Below are 27043 nucleotides of genomic sequence, written 5' to 3'. Positions count from 1 at the left end.
ACACACACACACACACACACACACACACACACACACACACACACACACACACACACACACACCTATGTAGGTTACTATCTGTCCAAGGAAGGACGTTATTGATTTTGGAGTCTAAAGGTCAAAGAGCAGTCGGTCTGTCTATCTGACTGTCTTTGGAATAACTCTTTTGTTACGTTCTGTCAGCTTCTTTCGTGTATCGGTTTATTTGATGCATTGTATACTTGATACAAATGGTATAGCTTTAGTATCGAAGAAATGTTTTGTACTCCTATAAAATTTTGTTCAACGAGTAAGTTTTTTACTGTTGAAATAAAATTTTGTGAAAGTTATAACAATTCCTTCCAATTAATCTACTTATTTTTCTCACCATATTTTAAAATTATAAAAACTTAAATTTAAATAAATAATAATATGAAGAAGACATATAATAATATCCTTCCATCACTTGTCTAAGGAGGTGGGCAACATTATTATAAGCTTCCTTTTTGAAGTATAATGAAAACAATTATTCTTTATAATTTTAAGTTTTACTTTTCAGATACAATAAATTAGTTTTATATCCACATTCCTGTAGTTCGTAAAGTCTTCAACAATGGCCAGTTAAATATTAAATATCCAGTTATTCACAAATCATATTCACAGTATATTGTAGACCAACTGTAATATGAACATTGCACAACATTTACAAACATTGAATAACTCAAAAACACAACATTATCTGCTCGTAACGCCATTTGGGTGATAAATATTTTTTACATTTACATGGATATCCATGTATAATGTTTTACTAACTACTCGTATTACAAAAAGTTGTCAAAAATGTATTCGTTTCTTCTTGTAACTTTAAAAAAAGTGTTACACGACTAAAATATAGAGAGTTATTTTGAAACCTTGCTTTACAGTTAGTAGTATATAAATGGAAGATGAGCCTAAGGAATAAATATATATTTTAGTAGTCGAGTTCTAAACAGCATCAAATCCTTCAGTCTTTATGATACAACAAAGAAATAGTGGTAGGGCGCGGGCAGATGTGGTCTAAGTCAATCAGCCGAGAACTCGCCCTAACCCACCGTGACTGGCTAATAACCCAGCACCTTTGGGCGCATTGATATTCAGGTCGCATGGCGCCCACTTTGTTGATGCTAACAACACGTCCATCACAGTTATTAGGCCCAATTAGTGTTAGGCCTTGTTTATTTTACACGTTTATACCTGTTATAGGCAACCTTCTATACCAGGTGTTATTTTTCTGACTGATTATAGGTGAAGGTCAAAATGCCCGAATACAATTATCAACTTCCACAATGAAGGTATAACTATTTCACATGGAGTTCAAAATACCAAAATAAAATTACCATTTACCTGAAATCACCGATATGCTTAAATATCAGTATATCGTTTCACTAAAATGAAATACCACTGCAGTACTGTTGCTAAAACCGACAGCATTTAATATATAGGCTCAATACTATAAGTACGTTTGCTGCCTGAGTATTTTTAGTGTATTATTCAAAAGCAGGAAATCAGATAAATGTTTTGTACAATTCTTTTTTTTCTTCATTTCTCAAAATGTCGATCTATATGGAAAAATATTTCTGAACTGAACATTTTCCATATATTTAAAAGCATAGTTACAACTTTTTAACCCATGAGCTCATTAACCCAACAAATATTTCGCAAAAAGAATTTTGACTTTTTAATTTAAGTTACAGTTTTTCTTCACACATTCTCTGTGGTCATTTGGATATACCGAAAAATACGTTAAACTTGCTTTATATGTAAACAAAGCATATCGTCAGTAGACATAAAATAAAGCACAAAAGGTCATTTTTAATATATAAAAACAATATCCAAAAATGTTTGTGAATGTTGAAAACGTCGGAAAAATTTTCGAAATACGACTCTGATAAAATATCCAATCTGATATCGCTCATCTAAATTTGTATCAAATTAGCTGTCATTTATGAGAAACTTGTGTTTTAATCACATTTACCAATATATTTTAAAAAGTATATAAGTCGTATATACCAATTACATTTCATTTCGTACTAAATGGTATGCGTACATAACCAAATACCTGTATTTAACCAAGTTTCGCTCTGTGAGTGTTCATACCAAACCAAAATAAAATTCAAGTAATACTTCCTCAGAATAAAATAAAAGCAAGAAGACATTATTATTCGACTCAGGATCCGACAATCTGCCGTGGTGATAGAGCCAACTTTATCGAGAAGGTGTGAAGTGAATGCCGGCCAAACTGGATGATTCACTTTGCTGCAGTCCAGGTGTTTGTCGAACTAATTTAATTTTATAAAACGTACAGACAAGTAAATTAATCATTAAGTTTACCATGAATAAATGTTGTAATAGTTTACGTGTTTTCTAGAGTTTATTAGTAATGGAGTTTGCTAGGTGGTCGCACAAATTATAAAAGTGGTCCGGAATATATTACTCATATTTAAAAGGCTTAAAATAAATAACCAAATAGCTACTTTACAGCAGGTAATATTTTGACAGTATTTTACACGCATATACCAAACTTCACTCATAGAGAGAAAATAATAATGCTAAAAAAAAAACTGTAAAAGTGTGGTTCCCTGAACTTCGTGACAGTATATTCCGAACCCTCCCCCCCCACCACACCGTGCGGAGATTTATAATGTTAACATGCATACACGTAACACAAATTATTACTTTCCGGCCTTTTCTATTTCAGATGCAAGGTATTTTGGGGTAAGCAGTGTATATAGAAAACATAGATTATTTCTAATAACTTTAAAACCTACAGAAACTCAAGGTTGTCTATACGTAACACAGAGTTCTCTGTCAAACATGAAAGAGAAGATAAACTACAGAGGTAGTTCTGACTGATTTCATATTAACCTATAGGCAAATATACAGAACGAAATTTTCGCACAATTTACGGTAAACGATTCTTCCTAGACCTGCTGGCACCTGTACTCGCTGCTGGCGGAATGGAAGAAACGCGACATAGGTGCAGTAAGTCATCAGGCTCTCTGTCTCTTCTATTACGTGAGCAGAGACGTTATACCGAACATCACCAATTTGGTAGGAACTGTTCAGACGAACTACTACGGTACTAGTGTGTCACAATCAACGGTACTAGTGTGTCACAATCAACGGTACTAGTGTGTCACAATCAAAGTTTAACTACTACGGTACTAGTGTGTCACAATCAACTGTACTAGTGTGTCACAATCAACGGTACTAGTGTGTCACAATCAACGGTACTAGTGTGTCACAATCAACGGTACTAGTGTGTCACAATCAACGGTACTAGTGTGTCACAATCAACGTTTAACTACTACGATACTAGTGTGTCACAATCAACGGTACTAGTGTGTCACAATCAACGGTACTAGTGTGTCACAATCAACGGTACTAGTGTGTCACAATCAACTTTTAACTACTACGGTACTAGTGTGTCACAATCAACGGTACTAGTGTGTCACAATCAACGGTACTAGTGTGTCACAATCAACGGTACTAGTGTGTCACAATCAACGGTACTAGTGTGTCACAATCAACGGTACTAGTGTGTCACAATCAACGGTACTAGTGTGTCACAATCAACGGTACTAGTGTGTCACAATCAACGGTACTAGTGTGTCACAATCAACGGTACTAGTGTGTCACAATCAACGGTACTAGTGTGTCACAATCAACGTTTAACTACTACGATACTAGTGTGTCACAATCAACGTTTAACTATTACGGTACTAGTGTGTCACAATCAACGGTACTAGTGTGTCACAATCAAAGTTTAACTACTACGGTACTAGTGTGTCACAATCAACTGTACTAGTGTGTCACAATCAACGGTACTAGTGTGTCACAATCAACGGTACTAGTGTGTCACAATCAACGGTACTAGTGTGTCACAATCAACGGTACTAGTGTGTCACAATCAACTTTTAACTACTAACGTACTAGTGTGTCACAATCAACGGTACTAGTGTGTCACAATCAACGGTACTAGTGTGTCACAATCAACGGTACTAGTGTGTCACAATCAACGGTACTAGTGTGTCACAATCAACGGTACTAGTGTGTCACAATCAACGGTACTAGTGTGTCACAATCAACGGTACTAGTGTGTCACAATCAACGGTACTAGTGTGTCACAATCAACGTTTAACTACTACGATACTAGTGTGTCACAATCAACGTTTAACTACTACGGTACTAGTGTGTCACAATCAACGTTTAACTACTACGCTACTAGTGTGTCACAATTAACGGTACTAGTGTGTCACAATCAACGGTACTAGTGTGTCACAATCAACGTTTAACGTCACACATGTGCAGGCGAGTTTACAAGCTCAATACAAGTACTGGTTACAGATACTTGACGAACTACTACGGTACTAGTGTGTCACAATCCAACGTTTAAAACGTCACACATGTGCAAGCGAGTTTACAAGCTCAATACATTACTGGTTACAGATCCTTACGAATTATCTAATCACGTAACTATGTGTCGTCAACAATCTAACGTTTAATAACGTCCACACATGTGCAAGCGAGGTTTAACAAGTCTCAATACAAGATACTGGTTACAAGATACTTGATGGAACTACTAAGGTACTAGTTGTGTCACAATCAACGTTTTAAACGTACGCTCTCACACATGTGCAAGCGAGTTTAACAAGCTCAATACACGTCACTGGGTTACAGATACTTGTATGACACCTACTACTAACGGTACTAGATGTGTACCACAATCAACGATTATAACGTCACACATGTGCCAAAGCGAGTTTAACAAGCTCCAATACAATGTAACATGGTTACAAGATACTTGATGAACTACTAAGTCCTAGAGTGTCAAAACAATCCAACGTGTTAACTTCCACACTAATGTGTCAAGAGCGATGTTTACAAGCTCAATACAAGTACTGGTTACAGATACTTGGATGAACTACTACGGTACTAGTGTTCACAATCAACGGTTTAACGTCGACACATGTGGCAAGCTGAGTTTACAAGCTCAATACAAGTTACTGGTTACAAATACTTGATGAACTTCTACGGTACTAGTGTGTCACAATCAACGTTTAAACGTCACATCTACATGTGCCAAGCGTGGTTTACAAGCTCATACAAGTACTGGGTTATAGCAGATACTTGATGAAACTACTACGGTACTATATTGTCACAATCAACGTTTAATCGTTCCACACATGTGCAAGCAGAGTTACAAGGCTCAATACAAGTACTAGGTTACGAGATACTTGTTGAACTACTACGTATGCTACCAGTGTGTCAACTATCCAACGGATTTAAACGTCACACATGTGCAAAGCGGAGTTTTACAAGCTCTATACAAGTACTGGATTACAGATACTTGAGTTGAACTACATACGGTACTAGTGTGTCTACAATCAACGTTTTAATCCGTCACATCATGTGCAAGCGAGTTTACAAGCTCAATACTATACTGGTTACAGATTCTTGACGAACTACTACGGTACTAGTGTGTCTCAAATCAAACGTTTAACGTGCACACATTGGTGCAAGCGAGTTTAACAAGACTCAATACAAGTACTGGTTTCAGATTACTTGGACGAACTACTACGGTATCTAGTGTGTCAAAATCCAACGGTTTAACGTCACACATGTGCAAAGCGAGTTTACAAGCTCAATACAAGTACTGGGTTTACAGATACTTTGATGAACTTACTACGGTACATAGTTTGTGTCCACAATCAACGTTTAAATCGTCACAGCATGTGCAAGCGAGTATTACAAGCTCAATACAATACTGGTTACAGATACTCTAGATGAACTACCTACCGGTACTAAGTGTGTCACAATCAACGTTTAACGTCACACACATGTGCAAGCGAGTTTAACAAGCTCAAATACAAGTACTGGTTACAGATACATTTGATGAACTACTACAGTACTAGTGTGTCACAATTCAACGTTTTAACGTCACCACATTTTGCAAAGCGAGTTTACAAGCTCAATACAAGTACTGGGATTACAGATACTTGATGAACCTACCTACGGTACTAGTGTGTCACAATCAACGTTTAAACGTCACACATTATGCAAGCGAGTTTTACAAGCTCTAATACAAAGTACTGGATACAGATACTTGACGACCTACATATACGGTACTAGTGTGTCACAAATCAACGTTCTAAAACGGTCACACCTGAGCAAGCGAGTTGTACAAGCTCAATACAAGTACTGGTTTACAGATACTTGACGAACAACTACGGTACGTAGTGTGTCCACAATCAACGGTATTAACGTCACACATGTGCAAGCGAGTTTTACAAGCTCCAATACAAGTACTGGTTACAGAATACTTGACGAACTACAAACGTACTATACAATGTGTCAACAATCAATCGTTTTAACGTCGACACATGTGCAAGCGAGTTTACAAGCTCCAATAGACAAGTACTTTGGTGTACAGATACTTGATGAACATACTACGGTAACTAGTGTGTCACCAATCAACGTTTAAACGTCACACACTCGATGTGCAAGCGAGTATTACAAGCTACAATACAAGTAAACTGGTTAACAGATGACTTGACGATCTACTCACGATACCTAGTGTGTCCACAGGATCAACGTTTAACGTCACACATTGTGCAAGCGAGTTTACAAGCTCAATACAAAGTACTGGATACAGATACTTGACGAACAACTACTGAGTACTAGTGGTGTCACAATCAACTGATTAACGTCACACATTGTGCAAGCGTAGTTTAACAAGCTCAATTACAAAGTACTATACTGTGTTACAGAGATGACTATGATGAACTACTACTGTACTAGTGGTTCACAATCAACGTTTAACGTCACACTACATGTGCAAGTCGAGTTATCGTACAAGCTCAATACAAGTACTGTGGTTGACAGATTACTTTGATGAACACACTACGGTACTAGTGTGTCACACATCAACCGGTTTAACGTCACACATTTGCAAGCGAGTTTACATGCTCCAATACAAGTACTGGTTTACACGAGATACTTGATGAACTACTAAGTTTACTAGTAGTGTCACAATCCAACGTTTAACGTCCCCTCTTTTGCAAGTCGAGTTTGTAACAATGCTTCAAGACTACCAAGTAACGTGGTATTACAGATACTTGCGATGAATAAAATTATACTACTAAGGTTAACTAGTGTGCGTCACAATCAACGTGTTAAACGTCACAAACACATGTGGCAAGCGAGTTTTACAAGCTCAATATAACAAGTACTCGGTTACAGAATACTTGATGCCGCATACTACATTACTAGGCTTTGTGTCACAATCAACGTTTAACCGTCACACATGTGCAAGCGCGATTTACAAGCTCAATACAAGTACTGGTTTACAGATACCTGACGAACTACTAACGCGTACTAAGTGTGTCACAATCAACGTTTTAACGATCACTCTTGTGCAAGCGAGTTTAACAAGCTCAATACAAGTACTGGTTACAGATACTTGATTGAAACTACTAAGGTACGATTGTGTCACAATTCAACGTTTAACGTCATCACTATGAGCAAGCGAGGTTTTAACAAGCTCAATACAAGTACTGGTTACAGATACTTGATGAACTACTACGGTACAATGTGTCACAAACAACGTTTAAAAAACGTCACACATGTGCAAGCGAGTTTACAAGCTCAATACAAGTACTGGGTTTACAGATACTTGACGAACTACTACGGTACTAGTGTGTCACAATCAACGTTTAACGTCACACCTGTGCAAGCGAGTTTACAAGCTCAATACAAATACTGGTTACAGATACTTAAAATAAAAACAACTTAAAAAGACATAAAAGGACCTCTTAACCATTTCAAAACTGTGCTGTGTTAAATTTCGTGATAAGTAAGAAATGGAATGTGTACTTTTGTCATTAGCATTAAATGCAGAAAATATAGAAAAGAAATTGTTGTATCCCCCGACAAAACATTTTTATAGCCTATTGAGTGATAGACATTAATAACTCTCATCCAAATTCCATGGGTAGACATGCAACCTTATAGAACTCGTTCTTCTCTATAAGGAAATGAAGTTTCTTGTAAAACGTAAAGTCTATATATCTTACCTTATAATACGTTCACATTTTTCTTTATTAAGCAGGGTTTCATAGCAGTGTCTAGCAAGTCAGCAAGTCATAATGTTGTATTTTGAGTCAGTAGGATTACATGAGGTACAATGTAACGTATTAAAATGTCGTATTGTTGTAATCGGTTGTTCAAAAATTCATGTATTTTACAGTAATCTCGTTGCAATAATAGTTACAAATAAGACTAATGTAAAATAGCACTTTTATCAAATTTGTCGTTGCTAATACAGAAATGAAGCCCGGGCAAAATTTCAAGTCTATTTATAGTCCAGTTCTTCTTGAGATATCGTGCGGATAGACAGCCAGACGAAAATGAAATTCTGTTTGAAGGTCATGTGCAAAAACAGATGTGTACCACCAGTTACATATACAGGTATATGAATACATACAATCTATAATTTGCGATTTCATCTTACTTCGGTAAACTTAGCAAAATTTATCGACTGACGTCAGTTATCTTTTCATTCGACTCATTTAAAATGAACTTTGAGCACGCTCTAGAAGAATTGTACGCCCTTCCACTTTGTACAGAAATAAAAAATTAAAGCTAATATACAGCATTTCATCTCTGGAAGTAAAATTAGACGTAGTATTTAGATTTACAAATATTTAAATCTTGTTGGTCTTATCGCTGTTAAATAGGCTACCGTAAAAATATATGAAATAATGAAGTAGTTAAACTTGTATGGCTTTTATGTAGTATCAATCTTTTTAATATGTAAAACATTTATTTACTGACTTATGGCCATAATTTCCAATTCGAACTTTGAAATCCAGCTGCTTGTTTGTAATTTTAAACTCAACAGCTAATGAAAAACACATAATAGCTGACGTGTAATTTCCATAGACATCAGCTCAGCTCCCGCCAAAGCAAATTGCCTTCCTTTACAGTTCAAGCAACAATGGAGAATATTTCCGAGTCGGAAACGTTTTGGTCCCCTTTCAAATCTCCGAGACGCGATGCAACACAATGCTTCCTAGATATTAATTTCCCTTGTAATCGAATATCCAATATCTTATGTATCCGTACAGTTTATGAGTGTTATACAGTGATTTCCGTAGAAACAATGGAGGTTCGTGGGCTCGTATATCTTTAATGATAAATAAATATTAATTTTAGACAACTAATATACTAATAACAAGATAAGAGTACGCCACGTCAAGTGCGCTGAGGTTGCATCAAACATCTGTTGCATTTACTACACATTTTAAAATTTCTCATGATTCTAATCACATTGTGTACACATAATTGATACACATAATTGTTCTGTGATACTTTCGTCTCACATGACATCAATGCAAAAATTTCGCTAACGCTTATCCATCACATTAAACTTCTGTTGATCAAGTCACTTGTGTTTCCTTACTTTAACTACTGCAACTCTGTAATCAATGACATGACTGTAGCCCTTAGCACTAAACTGCAAAGAGCACAAAATTACTGCATTCACTTTCTGTTTGATTTACGTCGTAGGGATCATGTTACACCATATTTTATTCAATCATCAATTCTAAAATTAGCTGATTCAAGATCGATTAGAATTTTGTCATTGTTGCACTCTATTATTAATACGGATTCACCAAAATATTTATCTGAAAACTTTCAGTTTTTGGCGGGGAGTGGCGCAAGAGAAACTCGGTCTGGTGCACTAAGTCTCAGAATTCCAATACACAGAACCAAAACCTATAACCGATCCTTCACCGTTACCGCATGTAGATTATGGAACTCCTTGCCAGATCCTGTCAAACAAATTGAGAGCCGAAAACGGTTTGTGGCGGAGCTGAGACGAAAATACCTGGACCGGATGATCGTGGTGGGCGGCGGGGCTACTCTTTGAATCGTGACTGTGTGAATGGAAGAGTGAATGGATTACTGTAAGTGTAAGCTATAGTTAATTAGCCTTAATTTACATTATTAAGATTAATTTTTTAAGAGGTTAAATGTAAGAAAGGACCATGTGGTCCTAATTTCGCCTCAATAAAGAAGTGTTTCTTTCTTTCTTTCTTTCTTTCTTTCTTTCTTTCTATCCAAATCTCCAAGAGTGACATGCACCATCATTAAAAGTAATGTTGTATATAGAAATTAAGCATGATGCAACATGAAGATTGAAGGAACAGACAGAATCATAAATAAAATTTATCCTGCATCTTGAGCAATAGTTGCTATCAATTACTAAATGAAACATTTTTAAGTGTTAGTTTACAGTATGGCTGCTTTTTCGGCCAATTCTTACCGATATTTATTGAGATCAACATGCTAGACACTATTTTGGTATTAATTAGTGTTGCATACCTTCTATGGTACGCCCTATTTAAAACATTAAACACATATTTCACTGTTAGGATAGTTGACACATCTAACTGCTTAACATTTAATATTCAATACCTTCTGGTTCGAGGCTGTTTCTTAAATGAAATATAAAAATTAGATCAATGCTATATAATACATACGAGGCTCATTGTTGAAAAAAATATTAAACAAATAATCAAATTTAATAGTAAATTAAATATTCAATTTTACAGTGCGGAACGATTAGCCAACGTAGTAAAATCTAATAGCAGTTTGTAATATGTGTCTTATCGAATTTAAATACATCAAATAATCTTCTAAACGACGTTGTCTTTAAGTGTAAAGAGATAAGGATTACCGGGTAGAATAAGGGTCAGAATTATTGACTTTGGTCAAGTTCACAACCATTCATGATTATTATTGCTAAATAGGCATTATTAACAAAATTCCTTAAATAAATGCAAATTTTGTAACTCGTTACATTTAAAATTATAGAAAGGTGTGAGGTATAGGGAGGGAGGGATGGATGAGGGCAAAAGAAAACTATAATTGAAAATGATAGTTAATTTTGTTTTCTCATTCGAGTATAATTGTATTGGTTACAAACCTGTATATATCCACACAAGAGCGTGAGACTTATAGCTGAAAGGAAGGTATATATTTTATGAACCTTAAGGTTGAAACAGAACGCCATCTTGCAAGTGGACTGGTACAATAGACTCCAGACAGTTATTGTAGCCACTGTTTATATTGTCCTGTTGAAGTGCCCGGACTTGAGTGCCCTCCACTCTCAATGTACTCTACCTCTAATCCAATTTCAAACAAATGTTTTACTCAGTAATGAGCCCTGCAAGATTAATTTTACAGTTAAGCGAGTTTGGGATGTTACATTACTGTTTTGGGATTTCCTTTTTAATTATAATTTTGTAATGCATAAAGCACAGGAAATTGGAATTTATTGAGAAGGAAACATTATGGTCGATTTAGAATTGGCTGCCAAAAAAGAAGAATGTGCATATAATAACACACGTATATTATGTTTAAGGTAAATAAACTTTGGAAAAGGGACAGTAAATTGGTTTGCACTAAAAGCCGATTGGCAGATGGAATTTCAGGGACAGGCCTCTGCTACAAACTATGCGCTGTACGACAATAGTTTTATTTCTGATGAACATGTGAAATATGCCCAATTTAAGACTTATTTTTTTCGACAGTTTATTTAAATATATGACAAATTTATGCTTTTTGAAGAAATTTAAACCCGTACTTAGCCAATGGCACAGTGTAGCGGGTACGGCAGCTATCGTCAGATAACCGGATCCAGCATTGTCAAGCACGCCTGCTGATTGGATGGGTGACCGCAGAGCGATATTGTCCTTGCAAGCAGCCCGCCTGCTCGGCTGTTTGGCGTGGATCGCAAATCACCTTTAAGCAATTGGTCTTTAGGTTGTGTTAGATAGAGGATTTCTTACCTATATTGTGCCCTTTCTAAATGTATAATAAAGCCTTATTCTGATCGAGGATTTAATGAAACAGAATATGGAGGAGAGTTAGTTAAGTACGAGACTATAGAGTTGAGTCTAACTGTTTTGACTATAGAGTGTGCCATAGTTCAACCGCTCCATGCTTCACTCTGATCCGATGCCTTAGACCGTGTGCCACAAGTATTACCTTGTGGAAAGAGCCCATGGTCGTTCTGCTCAAGTCTTCCGCATCAGAGCCAAGCTAAAGACACAAATCCTGTCTGTAATTGTGGTACCTTTTTAATATACCATAGAAAAGAAACACCCCCTCCCATTATACAAGGAACGATTCTCTAGTAGACGATTAAGCATCATCATCGAATCCTTCAGCTTTCATTTTGGCATGCTTATCTCTTTGTCATCCTTGTAAAGCTCACATTAAATTTTAATCCATAAACAAAATAATAAGCTAATACTACAGCAGAAAGTGTAAAATGCTGCTCGGATGATCTTAGGTTAAGTTTTGTCGACGGTATTTGAAAGTGAAAACGGTAATAAAATACCTCATTGTTAAATAACCGCGACTAGGTCACCGGCACCAAGATGTATAGGGTCGTCTACTCTGTAAATCTTGAATGCCACAACAAACAATAGAAAGTCTCCATATGCAATTCACCACCTACAACGATAAAATTATTGAGCACGATTTAGTCCTTGCAAATCTGTAACGGAACCGCAAGACAAATGTAACAACAGCTGCCACACAACAACTAATGTGTTTTAAACTGGCGCCATTACTCAGCTGTGTCGAACTACTGGAGCGTTTACGGATTAATCACTGTTGAGTACAATTGTGGGGTTTGGCGGAGTAATTGATTGCGGAGGGAACATTTCTCTTACCACTGCAGAAACGTTTTTCAATAACAGTTCTTGAGTTGTTAAAACCGTCTCCGTAACTCGAGTGGGACTATCAAAATTTACTTGGTTTACTACACTTGGTAGGATTGGAGGGTTTACCTTGCTGTATCGTTCCAAGTCATATTACATCTGACGTTAATTGCGATATTGATAATAATATTATATAATACTAGCAGTTGCCCGCGGCTTCGCACGCAATTTCCCGTTGAAAAACAGTACACTACAGTATATTCACGTATTCTTTTTCTATCACATTCTGAACATTACTGAGATAATTGATAGTCGTTCCTTCGTGAGCCTCTTGGGCGCATTATGAAGGTATGTACAATATTTCCTGTCTCTATCTTTCGTGGTTTTTACTAGGTGTTAATAAGTTATTCATAACAATTAATTTATATGGATGAATCTCGATAAACTAATTAGGTTATAAAGAATCAAATTCGGTCTGTTAAAATTAATTTTCTGTCTAAGATATTTCCAGTATTATTGTGGTGATTGCCTTGTGCTCTGATCAAGAAAATGTATAAATGATAACCAATTTCGACCATAAAGCGTCTTATTTCGGCTCTTTTCATTTACCTTCGATATAACCAAATTCGATTACTTTATGTGCAGACATTTACGGCTTTTTGATGTGGTTTTTATAACAACGCTTAATAGTATTTTCATTGCATTAGATAGTTTATTGATCATTGGTGTAATCTAAATTTGATATTAGGCAATAACTTCTTCTATGCAATCTGCATTACATTACTGATCAAGCACGTTACAATAATAAGTTTCTAAATTTTAAATGTAAACAATTGTTTCTGCCTCTTTGACGAACTTCAGCTGAAAGTATTTAAGCGGTTAAGTATCAGTTTACTTTGTATTACTTGTGGTAGCGCAGTCTGCCGGAACGAAGGTAAAACATTCCAAAATCAACAACAGTTTTAAATAAAATATTTATTAAATAAACTATTTAAATTCGACCAAATTATGAATCTAAACCATCCTCGAATTCCATTGAAAACACACACAAAATATCATCAAGATCGGTCCAGTCGTTTAGGAGGAGTTCAGTCACATACACACGAACACAAGAAATATATATATATATATATATATATATATATATATATATATATATATATATATATATATATATAAAGATTTTGTTTCAGAACGTCACTTTAGAGTATTTTTTAATAAACTTTGACTAAGCCACTGCTTTAGTATTTTACATAATTATAACTCCTACTACTCGTATTATAAAACTTAACACCCACTTAGTCCATCATAAGAATAAAAGATCTTTAACAGACTAAGGTTCCCTCAAAGTATAAACAATTAAAGACCCGACAGGTCCTTCTTAAAATTGTGTCGTTGTCTCTTCATCTACTAGTGAGATTACTCTTTAAAGAAAAATCTTAGAGACTTGAAATATAGGTTCATAGGTTCCAGTTGTTTACTGGAGATCCATTATGATTTTTGTGTCAAAAGATCAAAGAGCAAAATAATTAAAGTCCGTCTTGTAAAAAATTAAGTTTGTCAGGATATGCAACCACCTCTACCAGTTAGCAAATTTTTACATCAGTAACCAATAAAGATCATTTTGAGCTATCGATCATATGTCTAATTCACGGAAATGTAAGTCTCTCTCAGACCAGTAAAGCTAAAGAAACCAAATTTGGCACATATTTTTGAATAGAAAGAGGAAAATTAAAAACAAAATAATTATTGTTATTTTCTTTTTAACAAAATGGCGTCTGTTGCACATTTTTTAATGTCAAATAACAAAAAAACGGGTATAGTTATACAACTTTGTACTTGACACCAACAACTTGAAAAAATTCTATTGCAATTCCAGCGGTAGTAGTTTCATTGAAATCCGTCAAGGCATAAGCGAGTACGACCACTTTAAATGTATGCTTGCACAAGCTGTGAGAAGCAAACATTTTGTCTTCCGATAGGAATCAGCTGTATTACATCAGTTATACAAAATGTACTAGGTACTATTTTCAATTTTTTCTTGCCTATTTAAACCCATGTGCCAATTATTTTTGCCTTAGCTTTTACTAGTTTTAGAGACAATAATTTGTTAATAGAAAATGGTGTCTAGTGGCTTAATGGAGTGGAAATTGGAAAAGTTTATTCCCCATCTTTAGCTTAGAATGACACACAAAATTTTAAAATCGATAGCCAGCCCAACTTTTTTGTTTTTTACCATGTGTATACATATACGTACCAAGTATAAGAATATTGCTTGAATATATTTCATAAATATTTAATATAATAATGATAAAGTTAATCGGAAAATAACATAACAGTTTTTTACTATGAAAGACTCTGTCATACGTCATGTGGTAGAAGTGCAGGAGATATCTTGGAGTATTATGGCAGCAGTGGCAGCTCAAAACAACAATGGCAAATATTTCCGGTTCAGGAACGCCTCCATTCCTTGTCAGGATTCTGTGAAGCAGAATACAAGTTTCTCCAAAGGGAACGTATGACTTTTAAAGTTGACTATTTATTATAAAATGTTATACTTTCAAATATTATTATAACATATAAGTACTTTATATGTAATTATAATAAACGCATAAAATAGAGAATACATTCTTAATTATTTAGTACATAGATTTCTACACAAACCCTGATTAAAAGATTAGCGACCAAAAACCTCTTTGCATTGTAATTCTTTTATTCTTTTAATTTTACATAAATATAATTCAACAAGTAACCCACATTGTCCTTCATGGATAAGACACATCTGTATGGTGTATTAACTGTCTTTATTCATTCCAGTCTCAATACTCTATAAGCATATGTGACAAGCTGATGTAGATTAAGTTTAATTTAACACAATATACAAACAAGGCATACGTAATGTAATTTTGTTGCAATGGAAACACAAATTTCTAATTTTTTTCATTAGATTACCGTTTATTTTAATTGTACGTGTTCAGAGAACTATTTTACAAAGTTACTTGAATAAATCCTGGAAAATAACAATAAACATATTGTGACTCAATATATGGGAACAAATTACAATATGGAAGGGCTTAAAATTCACCCTAGTAATCTGACGGTTAATTTGTCTAACTGTCCGCACAGTATCTCGAAAATTAACTGTCTCTCAGACTTAAAATAATGCATATAGCGTCATTACTAATATCAGCAGCACTAAGTTTGATGATAATGCCTGTCATAACATGGAATTTTGCTGAGCGTTAGCAAATATTTTTACATTGATCTACTGTGTAAAAAAGTAAAGTAAATAAAAGTAAAGTAATGTCTTATTTTACCAGACGACGTTAGGACTAAGAGCCCCCTCTCTAACACTTAACCTGGGGAACAAGGCCTTAACGGTGATATCCTAACCAACACCTACGACCAGGCAAGTTTTTAAACCATTTACAATCATATGAGATTTCAACAAGGAAAACTTTTATTAATAGAAAAAAATATGACTGGAGATAATTTTAAGGTCGGTGACAATATAATTAATTTCAGCGCATTTTTTTGTTGTAGTCCCTCGCCATCTTGCCGGAACTTGTATTATTTGAACACCGTTATAAACCCTAACATAGTAAATAGAATCATGTGGCAAGATATCATGAGATGAAGATTTGAAGTTTGCATGGAACCTCATTTCTACATCAGCAAAAATTAGTTCTATGATAATGTCCAACCATCATGCCAGGTCGTAGAAGCGTAACACTAAGTATGAAGAAAACATTCTTTTTATCTGCCGGGGGATTTAAAGATTTATTTTCTGTACGATTGTATGTCTGCATATATGTCTACAGGACACATTGAGAATGAATTATATTACATAGAGATTTGAAATTAAGTATGAAAAGTTAGTAAAGCTTGTTCTTGTACACATAATGTGGCGTACTCCTACCTTGTTATAATTAGCAAACTCACGAAACAAGGTTATAACGTCAAAATATTTAATTTGAAATCCAAATCAATACCAATAAAAATGAACAGCCCTTAAATTTTGAAAAAGATGAAATTCCTTACTCTTATACACTTTACAAATTAATGCTGCTAGTACTAATAGTAAATACAAAATAAACTTACACAAACAACTATAAAAGAATGGAGGAGCGGCAAGTTTACATGAATGATGTAGATGTTCTCATATAGAGAAGAAGCCAGTTCTCTATAGCGAACTGTAATAGATAACCCGTTGTGCGGTGACAGCGGCACGGATCTCCAAGTGAATATCAAATGCATGTAGTGTGCTACTGGGACACATAAACCGCACCGTGCTGCAATACTGGATCCGTACTTCGCCACCGTACTCCCAAGTGTACTCATGTAACCAGTGAATATCAAATGCATGTAGTGTGCTACTGGGACACATAAACTGCACCGTGCTGCAGTACTGGATCCGTACTTCGCCACCGTACTCCCACGTGTACTCATGTAACCAGTGAATATCAAATGCATGTACTGTGCTACTGGGACACATAAACTGCACCGTGCTGCAGTACTGGATCCGTACTTCGCCACCGTACTCCCACGTGTACTCATGTAACCAGTGAATATCAAATGCATGTACTGTGCTACTGGGACACATAAACTGCACCGTGCTGCAGTACTGGATCCGTACTTCGCCACCGTACTCCCAAGTGTACTCATGTAACCAGTGAATATCAAATGCATGTACTGTGCTACTGGGACACATAAACTGCACCGTGCTGCAGTACTGGATCCGTACTTCGCCACCGTACTCCCAAGTGTACTCATGTAACCAGTGAATATCAAATGCATGTACTGTGCTACTGGGACACATAAACTGCACCGTGCTGCAGTACTGGATCCGTACTTCGCCACCGTACTCCCACGTGTACTCATGTAACCAGTGAATATCAAATGCATGTACTGTGCTACTGGGACACATAAACTGCACCGTGCTGCAGTACTGGATCCGTACTTCGCCACCGTACTCCCAAGTGTACTCATGTAACCAGTGAATATCAAATGCATGTACTGTGCTACTGGGACACATAAACTGCACCGTGCTGCAGTACTGGATCCGTACTTCGCCACCGTACTCCCAAGTGTACTCATGTAACCAGTGAATATCAAATGCATGTACTGTGCTACTGGGACACATAAACTGCACCGTGCTGCAGTACTGGATCCGTACTTCGCCACCGTACTCCCAAGTGTACTCATGTAACCAGTGAATATCAAATGCATGTACTGTGCTACTGGGACACATAAACTGCACCGTGCTGCAGTACTGGATCCGTACTTCGCCACCGTACTCCCACGTGTACTCATGTAACCAGTGAATATCAAATGCATGTACTGTGCTACTGGGACACATAAACTGCACCGTGCTGCAATACTGGATCCGTACTTCGCCACCGTACTCCCAAGTGTATGTAGTAACCAATGAATATTTTCATTTCTTCCAGGACCGTACCGTATACTTAGTGATAGTTGTTAATTTTATATCGTGAGCTGCAAGTTTGGTATAACTCTTTAATTATATTAAAAATATAAATTAGATAGGATTTACCACAGTAAAAATCTGCATATTCCTTATCAATAAAACTATTTTAGAGCAATACATACCATATTAGTTATTAAAATTACTAACTACATTTTTCCAGGGCTTCTTTTACATTTGCATTCCCCTCAGTCAAAAAGCTAAACGATCTGCCTTCGTGGTTTCTGATTTTCCATTGCATTTTTGTAATATGGATGCTAAATATTTTCATATTATAACCTTAAAATGTTTATTTAAATCATACAATGATAAATAAAAAATAATTGCGATGAAAATAGTTGTAATATTCTGAATTGCGTATGGAAGGAAAACGGCTAGGGTCGGCAAAGAAATATAACAATGTTTAAGGGCGACAAGTTACAATGCTGTTTAACCGTTTATTTGTACATTCGGTTATTGATTATATGAACAAAAAATATTCTAATGTACATGGATTAATACGAACATTAAACGCGTTAATCACTGTATCTCGGCAAAATGTTATTATTACCGTCTAATAACTGAATTTGACAGATGATTACACATTTCTCAAACTTATCAGAATAATTCAATAAATATAAAGACCTTACTTGTGTATTTGTGATCTTCGAACACGTTTTGTATTGTTGTTCCCATGTTTTTATAGTTTTGTATATGTGTTTTGTCATAATAACAAGATCCCAAACAAATTATATTATTTTATTTATTGTCCGTACAGAATTACTCAAAGACCACAAAGGAGTCACAGACAACACGATAAATTCGCCATTATTTTTTGTGTTAATTGGCTTGTTTTAGGTTCCTTGTTTTATCCTGAAAGGTCTATTTACTTAGTTAGCTGGAATCCGGCGATTTTGTGTTTGTACAAGGCATTACAAAAGACAAGAGGGAAATCTCCGTGCGACGTATAACAATGACGTATAAAAGTTTAATACTTCAAACTTCTTTTGTATGCACGAGGGCTATGTTTATTTTTCTTCAGCCTGCCCTCCTTCTCAAGGGAAGCCTTTAAACAGGGGGAGGTTCGTAATTATGTGAAAAATATACGTTGAGTGGTCGGTTTCTACTGTAAGCAGTCTAAACTCACCTCATGCTAGAGTGCCATGTCCACATAGTTTATACAGTAACTGGTAAATAATTAACTGTACAAATTGTAGCGGCTCATGGATATGTAAAAGTTGAAATAATAATAATAATTAACTATGCCATAGTTTTTATACGTTATATGATTTAATTAATTATCAAACTTTCAATTTTAAATTATAAACATGTTTAGTTGCAGAATTTTAATCGCAGCTTTGAAACAATAGGAAAATTTAATGAATATAATTTAAAAATCATTGATCCATATCGAAATTAATCACCCTGCTTACAATTCCTGAGGCTATTTATACAATGTGGACCTAGAAAATTCACATCTATGTTTCCAGCTTGAAAGTTTAAGCATTAGAATGTTTTTAAATAGCAATAATGTAATACCTTAGTAGTTTTTACTAATGTAAAGATTGTAATTCGAGCTTACTTGACGTATACAACTGTTTTAATAAATCGAGCATCTTATAAAATTAAGAAGAATTTGTATAAATATAGCCTACTATAACGATTTTTATTTTGTTATTTTATTGTTATGTTAACTTTTAAAAACACATTTTCTTAATAGAAATTTGAATGTTAAGAGCAATAACTTTTAGTCAAACTATTACTTTTGAGCATCATACAAAAAATCTGTAGATTGTAAATATATTCGTAATATTTATATCACTGTCAGCCAAGAATATAAAGTTATTGAATGTTGATATTTTCAGCTAAATAATCGGTCTTCATATGGTCAGCTGACGCTAATTTAATGCTAGAATCGTATTTCACTGTGTTGGGTTACTTTTGGTTTAAGTTTGTTAAGAAACATATTTGAGAAAAACACTATCGTTTGATTTTTTAACCCTTTATATACCTTCAAATTTAAATCACCCGCAACAAAAGAGCGCGATAAACGATCAGTCTCCTTATTAGGATAAATAACCCTTTAGATTTCACGATAAATAAGCTTGTGTGTTTATAAACTATAAAACGATTCACGGTCCTTCGGCTATTTGTCTTGATGCTCCCAACGTAGTAACAAATGGACGTGGACTATATGGTGACGTAGGACGTTAACGTGCTGTATGATCGACAAGGTTCTATCAAACAAGTAACTCCAGTGCCTGAGTGAGTAATTGTTGTTTCAGGAGGTCTAGTAACGCAGCAACTGCCACGGTCATGTCGCTACACTATTGGAATTTAAAACGTGGACGTGTAAAGCTAGGGTTTTCTTATATCGTTTAGAAATTGTATTGAAAGATCGCTTTTCCTTATCTAAAAGTCTACATGAAGCTCTTATAAATATAAACTTACATTTCACTACATGATTATTCTGTTCATAGTTGCACTGGCATTGTTACACTATGTTATACAGCACTTAAGTTGGATAAGGAATTAATGGTAATTAAATTGAACTAATCTCTGCTTTTTTCCTATGTTTCATTGTTTTTTATTGTATTATATGACTGTATATTATTTATTATTTGTTTTACCATCAAATGACAAAGTTAACATGAGAATAAGTAACTGGGTAAAGCAAATTTGCAAATAAAACAAATTTTCTTTATTTTCGATGAAGATTATTGTATATAATTTTTACACACAATTTTTATATACAATTAATTGAAACATATTACACTGTAGATGTGCCTTTTGTAAAACTATATTACTCTGCCCAAAGTTACAGCGTCAAACTTATATGCTTCTCATGCAGTTCTCAACAATCAATTGATTGATCAAACCGTGTGAATTCACACTGTCATGATATAATCAATTCATTTATACGAAAATATCGGTCTTATAGTACAAGAATGAAACTAACCTCAACATATGGTTGTAAGGCGAGACTAGTAGCATCTCAATCAGCCAACTTAAGAAATAATAAGTTTTCAATAAGTTTCATTCGATTTACCATTGATTTATTTGTTTGATTGCAACAATACATCAACACTATTATATACAATTATAATGGTGTCTCTGTGTGTGTTTTTTGCTTACTCAATCCTGTTACAACTGGTGGATCGGTTTTACTGCAATATTCTTATGGTCGCTGGGAACATACAGGCATAATCTTATTTCAAAATTTCCCTCCAGGCTACGCCCCAATGGTACAGAATACTCCATTTTAGCTTACTTTTCAGGCGGTAAATGTGTTTTTAATCACATTACAAAGCCAAGAACAGTAAGAACAACAATTTTTGCAACTTAAAAACTGTGATAGCAAATGCTTGTTGCAAAATCGTCTGTCAAACTCAGTTAAACTCTAGAAATGCACGAAGGAACTTCACGTGCAAAAGCTTTTATTGTCTGGGGTATTTCTAAAAGAGTACACCTATTAGACTTAGGATTTCTTCACACTGGGCCAAAATAACCCATGTGTTCCTAAAATATTTGGGGCTACTTAATAGTATAATGTTATATCGGAGAGAAATTGGAGAAATTTTAGAGATAGCTATAAAGAAGATTTCACTCTAAGACTTTAGGGTCCCATACTTAGACATGTATGTAAAATGGATCAAGAGATTAGAATATCTCTCACTGCTCACTGACTATCACTTATCTCAGAATTTTGTGGGATTCCATAAAAAAAATATGTTGAACTCATGATATCCCTGTTTTTAGAAATTAAGTTACTTGGGAAGCCACGGATAACTGCTAGTTATACATATAATGCAGTAAACGTCATTAGGTGAAGCAATAACGAGGAGATGATATCTTATATCACAGTATATGAACTATTATATCATTCCAGTTGAGTCACCAGCGAGCTCGGTAATTTTCTATATTCAGAGTAAACAAGCAGGAATTTGCTGAAATCTGCTTAGCTAGTGTCTATGCCGATATCAAGTCGAGGGCAGTCAACTAGGACTCTGCCATGTAGGGGAGGGGAGTAAGCTGTGGGAAAGAGAGGTAACGGCCGTTATATGGCGCACTTGTGTCGGAATTTTAAACGCGTTTAGTTCACTGTTAAATCTCTCACTCTCTCTCCCGTTCTAAATTTTGGGTTTGCAAGTTCTAAGTTGTAATTGTTTTTAAGCTGTAACTTTATTGTTTACCTATTTTATAACATATTATTTTCTTTAGATGAAACAAAGAGGAGTTCTATCCTTCAAATTACCTACTACATCCTACTAGTTCTCCTTCAAGTTAAGGCTATACTACCAGCCATCATACGGAGAATCAGTGAACACTCTACATAAACACTGTATGGTGATAAACCATCGATTTTCGGTTATTTAAATACAAATGTGTGCCGTTTTACCTTCTTTACTCTTAATCAGAACTTAATCAGAAATCAAAAGAAGTACGTAAAGGTCTCTCGTTTTTGTTTATTTACTAGTAGAGTTGGTGAATTGCTCTTACCATTAAACCGTATACTTCAGTTGTATACTGTTTAAGTGTACATTACAGTTTTCACAGTGCCGGAGAGGTTTGTCAGTATTGTTAAGTGTAATTAGTTTCGGCAGCCCCTGTACAGGAGGCGTGCGCGGGTCACCCCGTGTCAAACAAACCTCCCCTGGTTCTGTAATTACAGAACATGGTCCCCTAACTAGCTGAGTACACACTAGTGTACAGGGTTACTAGACGTAATGCCTGGGGGGATTAAACCAGACAGTTGCAAACCATTGGTCGTCTGAGCAGAGCAAACAAATGTTTGGAAACAAAAAAACTGTTTTTAATATGCATAGAAATATTTCAGTTTTTCAGTCACTATTCAATTTTGATTATGAAATAAAAATATACTTAATACCCTACTCTTCATAATGATACTGTTAGCATACGTAACCTTCTATTGTTGTACTAAAAAGCCCAATATGAAACAATATAAAGTTTGGTAGTGTCATATGCTTATCACGTTTGTGTTAAAAGCACTTTCTGGTTTAGAATAACTAAACATCATCAACTGAAATTTCTTATTAAAAGCACGTGTAAAACATTACATGCTCATATGTAGTGGGAATACTTATTGAAGTATTGCAGATTTTGATAGTTTTTTTACTTTTTCAACAAAAAATCATAAACTAATGCATTTATAGAGTAATTAACCTGTTTCATAAATTTATACAGTAGTATAACGTGAATTTTTTTCAATTTTACCAAGCATGATGATTTTCTTCGCAGTAAATTGTAAGTAAATCATCTTTACTTATTTTAAATAAACAATTCCTTTTATAACTATTTAAAAATGGTTTTATGGTAAAAGTTAATAAAGCGACTATTGTTAGCACCAGAGTTTCTTGTAATAAGGTTTTAATCCTTCTATTTTTCAATATTTATATATAACATACTTATGAGTAAAAGCCAGTTGGGAAGACACTAATTTGGATTAACGGTAAATTGTCAAGGGGCTTCTTTTACGCTAAAGCCATTTTAATTGGTCGCACTAAACGTTTTTACGGTATAAAATGTCAAACACAAATGTTCATTGATTTCCCGAGAATCGAACCCACGTCCTCTCGATTAGAGAACCGAGGCGTTGCCACTATGCTACGGCAAAAGTTGTGCAAATAAAGTTTGGCAATATAACCGTGATTATTAAAATTCAATTGTCATACTTTTAAATTGATTGGTATACTACAGTAAAATATACAAGTAGTTATAATTTGTAAATACATTTAAAGAAGTATTTATTTCTTATAAAATTATACTTCTTAAAATTTTACTTATGAAGCTAGTGACTCTAAGAAGTAAAAAGACGTTGAAAAGTATGTAAGAACAAAGGGACAATCTTCTTAAATTTCACACATAAGTAATTTAGTTTCAATGTGGGTTTTGTCACAATTCCTGAAGCTATTTGCATAAATTATAAATGTCGGAAGAAATGTATTCGAAAATTCGATGTTTGTTTTTGATTACGTTTTAATAAGTATGAGTATTATAATATTAATTATTGATTAAAACATGTTTTAGATATTATTCAAATTATCAGATGTACGTATGTTTAAATGAAGTATTCCGTTATGTGTATACACATATGTGTAAAATTTATATAAATATTTTTATACAATGTGTCTGATTTTATTTTTAATAAACTAATACTATTAGTGTAAAATATGTGTAGCAATATCATTATGTAACTTTATCACCGTGTTTCAAAAAGTCACTGCGATATTGAGACCGAGCGGAAGGTGGTAAAGAGGTGGATTGGGAAGGACATTTATTTTATTAGGACCGCATTACAGACAAGTGGCTGAGGAAATTGAATTGTGCAGCAGGCAGATCTGGACAATATAAATACCAAGGACATTGTATTGTGCAGCAGGCAGATCTGGACAATATAAATACCAAGGAAATTGAATTGTGCAGCAGGCAGATCTGGACAATATAAATACCAAGGACATTGTATTGTAGCAGCAGGCAGTTGACAGCATATAAAATACCAAGGACATTGTATTGTGCATGGACAATATGGACATTGTATTGTGCAGCAGGCAGATCTGGACAATATAAATACCAAGGACATTGTATTGTGCAGCAGTCAGATCTGGACAATATAAATACCAAGGACATTGTATTGTGCAGCAGGCAGATCTGGACAATATAAATACCAAGGACATTGTATTGTGCAGCAGTCAGATCTAGGACAATATAAATACCAAGGAAATTGAATTGTGCAGCAGGCAGATCTGGACAATATAAATACCAAGGACATTGTGTTGTGCGTATTGAGTTTTCCCTGTTGATTTTTTGGCCTTGTCATATCCACTGTATGATGTAGAATCATACTATTGTGTGAGTAGAACTTTTCCGGGCTGGTGTTAAGTTATAAACTTTAGTAAAAGATATTTATTATGGGTTAAGCTTTAGGCCACTTGCTTTAGGGTTTAAAGCTTAGAATTTATTCCGTAGTTGGTACGTAATTAAGCGGATAATTACGGTCGGTGCTATTACAAAATGTAGTTAAGCTGGTAACACATTTAAAAATTGAAATACACGCAGGCCTCGTTGTGAATAGCGATCTTCTGTAAGCATATGTTACACGCAAACTTTCGTTTCTTCATTGTGAAGGGGAAAATACGAGATATAAAACTACACTGAGTTTGTAAGCTTAGAAATTGATTCACAGTATTATGTCACTTTTAGGACTTATCTGTACTTAGTAATTTATTTTACATAATTTTAATATTATTAATCTGATAATAATTTAATAAGTAAACATTTTTGTAAATATAACATATTTTAGAATGGTTGATGAGTTAAAATAACAAGTTTCAGGACACTGTTTTAAAGGATTTTCCGAACATTTCTCATCGTTCTTTGATATAAAAATGCAGTAACACTACGTTTCGAGATCTGCAATCCGATCTCTTCTTCAAGTAAATAATTAATGTAACACATAATTACAAACTATGTTAAAATAAACAAATCATACCAGAGAGTTGTGATACGCATAAGTCAGGAATCACAACCACCATGTTGTGTGTCAACTACACTAACTCTAAAACATGTACTTAATAAAAAACTAAACATAACACTGCTTATTAATACGAACTACAGAATATAGGTAGCAATAGGTCTGGAATCGGGTATTATATGATTATTTTTAACCTAGTTTGTAATTATGTGTTAGGTTAGTAATTTACCTGAAGAAGAGATCGGATTGCATATCTCGTAACGTTCTGTTACTGACTTTTTGTATCACTGAACGATGGCAAAAATGTCCGGAAAATCCCGTTTCCTTCACAATCCTTCCATCGTCAAAAACAAACTTCAAACAAAGAACTTTTTTCCAGATGGTCAATAGATTGGTAATTATAAAATGACAAAGCATTTTAATAAATACATGTTAAAATTTCTTGTTTTCCGCATGTATTGTTGTATTTGTTATGAAATTAGCTTTCAAGTAGTTAATTAACAAAAAATAAACTATGTTAGAATAATTCTTTTCAGATTGAATCAATTTAGTCAATAAATATTTTGCATTAAGTGAGTTAATTCAGTAATATACAATACGTATACAGTATAATAAACTTTTGTCAGTTGTAGATTAATATATATTTATTTCAAACAAAAAAGAACAAATACATTTCCATGAAACAGCCTCATTCATATAATAGACTATTGTGAATAAGCTATAAGTAATAAAAAAGCGTAAATTGTAAACTTGTATGAAAGCATTGCACAATGCTTACTGTAAAGTAGCCTGAAAGCTGTGTACAAGTGCCTTGTTATCGGCATGACGTGTAGATACACGATACACGCAGCAACCCTGTACATAGTGATACAGTAATTAATTACCCCATTGTTCTACCCCTAATGTGCTGGTCCCTGGATACTGCCGTCCTGCAATGTCCATTTCGCTTTGTTTCAAACAACTGACTCAATTCGATCTTCTGCCCACTTCGTAGTATTGGAAACCGAGTTATAGTCATAGATACAAAATACATGACGTAGCCTAATACTATCTATTATTACAATTTAACCATTTTATTAATTTTTAAAGATCTCTTGATATTACACACAACTTCTCTACGATACTTTGGTAACGACTCTTTACCAAAAATTAACTACGTCGACTGTTAAAATTATTATATATCGATTTTAGTATTTTTGAACCTATAACCGATTTTACATTAAATATACTGTACTTCTCATAATTTACTTATATAATTTATGCGAGAGGCTTAACCTTCCCCATTTTAAACACAGAAAATTTATATAAACACTTAAGCTCTCTCTTTCCAGA

General features: G+C 34.6%; 1 protein-coding gene across 1 annotated transcript in view; it reads right to left on the bottom strand.

Annotated features, from left to right (window-relative positions):
- Positions 1 to 27043, bottom strand: part of LOC124365864 (discoidin domain-containing receptor 2-like) — a 194197-nt gene that overhangs the window by 116553 nt on the left and 50601 nt on the right.

Source organism: Homalodisca vitripennis, chromosome 1 (assembly GCF_021130785.1).
Source record: "Homalodisca vitripennis isolate AUS2020 chromosome 1, UT_GWSS_2.1, whole genome shotgun sequence".
Classification (NCBI taxonomy): domain Eukaryota; kingdom Metazoa; phylum Arthropoda; class Insecta; order Hemiptera; family Cicadellidae; genus Homalodisca; species Homalodisca vitripennis.
Note: the sequence above shows the minus strand (reverse complement) of the source record. Positions and strands in the feature narration are given on the sequence as shown.